This window comes from Embiotoca jacksoni, unplaced genomic scaffold (genome assembly GCF_022577435.1).
Source record: "Embiotoca jacksoni isolate LCO1_2020_lvr unplaced genomic scaffold, fEmbJac1.0.p SCAF_89, whole genome shotgun sequence".
Classification (NCBI taxonomy): domain Eukaryota; kingdom Metazoa; phylum Chordata; class Actinopteri; family Embiotocidae; genus Embiotoca; species Embiotoca jacksoni.
The window spans coordinates 756,364-762,074 of NW_027185446.1; the positions used below are offsets into that span (position 1 = coordinate 756,364).

At 46.2% G+C, this 5,711-nt stretch overlaps 1 protein-coding gene across 4 annotated transcripts in view; it reads right to left on the reverse strand.

The window, feature by feature from the left end:
• Positions 1-42, reverse strand: part of cbfb (core-binding factor subunit beta) — a 38,878-nt gene extending 38,836 nt beyond the window's left edge. For 2 of the 4 annotated variants that reach the window (XM_069140048.1, XM_069140047.1), the window contains exon 1: positions 1-42. This exon is cut by the window's left edge and continues 275 nt beyond it. The gene's annotated coding sequence lies outside the window, so the exon portion shown is untranslated. The other 2 variants (XM_069140050.1, XM_069140049.1) reach the window with 1 other exon arrangement.
• Between the last annotated feature and the right edge of the window lie 5,669 nt (positions 43-5,711).

A 5,711-nucleotide genomic window follows, 5' to 3' on the forward strand; every position in this document is an offset into this window, starting at 1 on the left:
TGGCTCCACTGAAGTGACCCACCGCGGTACATAAAGCTCGGTGTGACGGTGTGGTTCTCCCTCCCTCTCTCCCTCCCTGCCCCCTCCTCCCCCCTCCGTCTGCGTCTCAAGTCTACCTGCAGCTTTCACGTGCTCCTCCTCGTTCGGCCTGCGGAATATTCGTGCGTAAAAGTGGTTTGGGGCGCAAATAGTGCGTCAAAAGGACCGTGAGAGGACTTTGTCCTTCAGTTTAATTAAAGTTATGGATCATAAAGCTCAGGCTGTTTTATGCTCTGGTTACAGAGGAAACATCTGTCTCGTTTACATTTCCATCCGCGTGATGCAGCAACACATCAAATGTTTATTGAAGCTGCAGAAATGAAAAAGTATCCTATAAACAATAATTAATAACACGAGTCAACATGAGCGATGAAGCAGAAACATCGGATTCAGAGACACAAACCTCGTTAGCAAAGCTGTCAAACAGGAAAATACCACCGTTTCAGAAAGCACGTAAACGCATCACCAGTCTACTTCCTGGCTCCATCGAGTCGCTCTTGTGACTGTACACCCAAAATACCACCCCCACACACCACCCCTAACCCCCACCACCCCCTCATTCACAATAATAATACTACTACACACGCTACTTGGGGTGGCCGCTGCGCATGCGCCTGGGTCGGACCGCAGAAACTTTATAGGATCCTTATGTGAAAGAAGAGGGGGAGGGGGAGGGGGAGCATGAAGAGGAGCGGACACACTGTTTGTTTCTTTTTGAAAAATAAATCTTTTAACAATCCTGAAATACTGAAGAAGAAAAAGATGAGAATGATTTGAGGTCAGAAAGCTTCCAGTGAACATCAGGAAACATTTAGAGAAACACGACGGAGGTTTCTGTGATGAACAACTTCTTTGAAATCCTGTAAAAACCTCATCCACTCTTTAACGTTCTCTAGTTCTATGGCTGAAGTCTTTTTAACAATGTGTGACTGCAGTCGTTCACGAACTCCCTACGAAAAGTACATTTACAAAACTAGTGTAAACTTAACTTGTTGTTATTGATCCGTTTTATTCAGGAAAGAAGGAGTAATGAATGAACAGAGTAGATAATGACAGCATGAAATTCAAAGACAAAGAGAAAAGATGATTTAAACATGTTCCTCAGACCGAGAATATTATCTAAGTTATGACGACAAACTCTACGTGACTGAAACTACAACATATCAGCTGAACATCCAACCAGACATGAACCTCCGTGACCTCTGACCTTTCTGGAAACGTCAGCAAACACATTCACGACTGGTGAACTGGAGGCTGATAGAAGATGTAGAGTTGTGACGTGGTGACGACCACCAGAGGGCGCCGTTCATACGACTCTCCTCTGAACATGGAGAATACGACTCCATCAGACGTAGTGGGCGGAGCTAATGCTCGCTCTTCAACTGATCGACAACACACAAGGTAACAAAAACAGCTGCAGTTACAGTTTATCACCAGAGAGGCCGCCAAAGAGAAGAAAACAGATCTTTGCGATTGCAGTTTTAATGAAGTTGATGAAATTCATTGATGAATGCTTTTCCGTGACAACAAGTCAGAATGTCTTTAGAGATAGAAAACAGCAGCAGCTGGTGTGTTTAAAGGTGACTGAACTTCTGGACTGAAGCTAAAACTAAAAACATTTCATGATGAAACCTTTCTGGGCGTTTCAGAGAGAAAACATCTAAACGCTGTTTATCTTCAGTCATTATATATTCTATTATTAACAGCTGCAGCAGAAACATTCTGGTTCTGAACACAATAATAATGAGGAATGAAAGTCTGATTAAGGAATGAACAGATAAAAACATGCTTATGAAATGAAGCACGGCTCTTTCTCCTGTCATCACACAAACACACACACACACACACACACACACACACACACACACACACACACACAAATGCATAAACACACCCACCCACACACACACACACACATGTGTGTATGTGTGTGTATGTGTGTGTTTTAACTGCAGGCCAAACGGTGCATGAGTGATTATCAACAGTAATTGGTGATGCAGTAAAAAGGTTCATTAATTATTCAGAACATCTGTGGTTGCCATGGCGAACAGTTCTGACAGGCAATCCGGTCTGATCTTCACACGGCTTGTTCAGTTTATGTCATCTAAAGTCTCTTTTTACATGTTTAATTTGGAGCCACAATTGAAGTTTAGTTATTAGGAGGCAGTGGGAGTGGCTCGGTGGAGGTTCGAATCCAGGAGGGGACAAAGTTGCTGTCATAGATTGGCGTGTCTATGTCACATGTTGCTGTCGTAGATTGGCGTGTCTATGTCACGTGTTGCTGTCGTATATTGGCGTGTCTATCTCACGTGTTGCTGTCGTAGATTGGCGTGTCTATCTCACGTGTTGCTGTCGTATATTGGCGTGTCTATGTCACGCGTTGCTGTCATAGATTGGCGTGTCTATCTCACGTGTTGCTGTCGTAGATTGGCGTGTCTATCACGCGTTGCTGTCGTATATTGGCTTGTCTATCTCACGCGTTGCTGTCGTAGATTGGCGTGTCTATCACGCGTTGCTGTCGTATATTGGCGTGTCTATCTCACGTGTTGCTGTCGTAGATTGGCGTGTCTATGTCACGTGTTGCTGTCGTAGATTGGCGTGTCTATCTCACGCGTTGCTGTCGTATATTGGCGTGTCTATCTCACGCGTTGCTGTCGTAGATTGGCGTGTCTATCTCACGCGTTGCTGTCATAGATTGGCGTGTCTATCTCACGCGTTGCTGTCGTATATTGGCGTGTCTATCACGCGTTGCTGTCGTAGATTGGCGTGTCTATCTCACGTGTTGCTGTCGTAGATTGGCGTGTCTATCTCACGCGTTGCTGTCGTAGATTGGCGTGTCTATGTCACGTGTTGCTGTCGTAGATTGGCGTGTCTATGTCACGTGTTGCTGTCGTATATTGGCGTGTCTATCTCACGCGTTGCTGTCGTATATTGGCGTGTCTATCTCATGTGTTGCTGTCGTATATTGGCGTGTCTATCTCACGTGTTGCTGTCGTAGATTGGCGTGTCTATGTCACGTGTTGCTGTCGTAGATTGGTGTGTCTATCTCACGTGTTGCTGTCGTAGATCGGCGTGTCTATCTCACGCGTTGCTGTCGTAGATTGGCGTGTCTATCTCACGCGTTGCTGTCGTAGATTGGCGTGTCTATCTCACGTGTTGCTGTCGTAGATTGGCGTGTCTATGTCACGTGTTGCTGTCGTAGATTGGCGTGTCTATGTCACGTGTTGCTGTTGTATATTGGCGTGTCTATCTCACGCGTTGCTGTCGTAGATTGGCGTGTCTATCTCACGTGTTGCTGTCATAGATTGGCGTGTCTATCTCACGCGTTGCTGTCGTAGATTGGCGTGTCTATCTCACGCGTTGCTGTCGTAGATTGGCGTGTCTATCTCACGTGTTGCTGTCGTAGATTGGCGTGTCTATCTCACGTGTTGCTGTCGTAGATTGGCGTGTCTATCTCACGCGTTGCTGTCGTATATTGGCGTGTCTATGTCACGTGTTGCTGTCGTATATTGGCGTGTCTATGTCACGAGTTGCTGTCGTAGATTGGCGTGTCTATCTCACGTGTTGCTGTCGTAGATTGGCGTGTCTATCTCACGTGTTGCTGTCGTATATTGGCGTGTCTATGTCACGTGTTGCTGTCGTAGATTGGCGTGTCTATCTCACGTGTTGCTGTCGTAGATTGGCGTGTCTATCTCACGCGTTGCTGTCGTATATTGGCGTGTCTATGTCACGTGTTGCTGTCGTATATTGGCGTGTCTATGTCACGAGTTGCTGTCGTAGATTGGCGTGTCTATCTCACGTGTTGCTGTCGTAGATTGGCGTGTCTATCTCACGTGTTGCTGTCGTATATTGGCGTGTCTATGTCACGCGTTGCTGTCGTATATTGGCGTGTCTATGTCACGTGTTGCTGTCGTATATTGGCGTGTCTATGTCACGAGTTGCTGTCGTAGATTGGCGTGTCTATCTCACGTGTTGCTGTCATAGATTGGCGTGTCTATCTCACGCGTTGCTGTCGTAGATTGGCGTGTCTATCTCACGCGTTGCTGTCGTAGATTGGCGTGTCTATCTCACGTGTTGCTGTCGTAGATTGGCGTGTCTATCTCACGTGTTGCTGTCGTAGATTGGCGTGTCTATCTCACGCGTTGCTGTCGTATATTGGCGTGTCTATGTCACGTGTTGCTGTCGTATATTGGCGTGTCTATGTCACGAGTTGCTGTCGTAGATTGGCGTGTCTATCTCACGTGTTGCTGTCGTAGATTGGCGTGTCTATGTCACGTGTTGCTGTTGTATATTGGCGTGTCTATCTCACGCGTTGCTGTCGTAGATTGGCGTGTCTATCTCACGTGTTGCTGTCATAGATTGGCGTGTCTATCTCACGCGTTGCTGTCGTAGATTGGCGTGTCTATCTCACGCGTTGCTGTCGTAGATTGGCGTGTCTATCTCACGTGTTGCTGTCGTAGATTGGCGTGTCTATCTCACGTGTTGCTGTCGTAGATTGGCGTGTCTATCTCACGCGTTGCTGTCGTATATTGGCGTGTCTATGTCACGTGTTGCTGTCGTATATTGGCGTGTCTATGTCACGAGTTGCTGTCGTAGATTGGCGTGTCTATCTCACGTGTTGCTGTCGTAGATTGGCGTGTCTATCTCACGTGTTGCTGTCGTATATTGGCGTGTCTATGTCACGCGTTGCTGTCGTATATTGGCGTGTCTATCTCACGTGTTGCTGTCGTATATTGGCGTGTCTATCTCATGCGTTGCTGTCGTATATTGGCGTGTCTATCTCACGTGTTGCTGTCGTAGATTGGCGTGTCTATCTCACGTGTTGCTGTCGTAGATTGGCGTGTCTATCTCACGTGTTGCTGTCGTATATTGGCGTGTCTATGTCACGAGTTGCTGTCGTAGATTGGCGTGTCTATCTCACGTGTTGCTGTCGTAGATTGGCGTGTCTATCTCACGCGTTGCTGTCGTATATTGGCGTGTCTATCTCACGTGTTGCTGTCATATATTGGCGTGTCTATGTCACGTGTTGCTGTCGTATATTGGCGTGTCTATCTCATGCGTTGCTGTCGTATATTGGCGTGTCTATCTCACGTGTTGCTGTCATATATTGGCGTGTCTATGTCACGTGTTGCTGTCGTATATTGGCGTGTCTATCTCACGTGTTGCTGTCGTAGATTGGCGTGTCTATGTCACGTGTTGTTGTGTCTATTACGCGCTTTGTCGTGATACCGCGTTGCAACATTAGCATGTTCGTGCTTTCACTTGTGAATCTGTTACCATTCAGCGAGTTGACGTTCAGCCTGTATGACAGCAGACTCGCAGTCTTTTCTCCTTCTTCCTAACTTTTGTTTTTCCTGCTTCTCTTTGTTTCTGTTTGTCTGACACAGTTTGTCTTTGTATCCATTCGACAAGATACACATCCACACAGACTGAAGCCCCGAAGCACCTCCAACTGTGCAAATCATTTGGATACCTAATTATTATATAACCTGCTCAGATTCAGATGTGACAACTGTGTTGAAGTTTTGTTTTGATTTGTTCAGTTTGTCTCGTTTCCAACTTTAAAGACAACAAATGTAAACTGGATTCCTGGTTTCACTTCTCATCCGAAAAATTCATTTCTGACCTCAAGAATGTCTTTAAGACTGCAGGTCCAGCTGCCTTTCGATAAC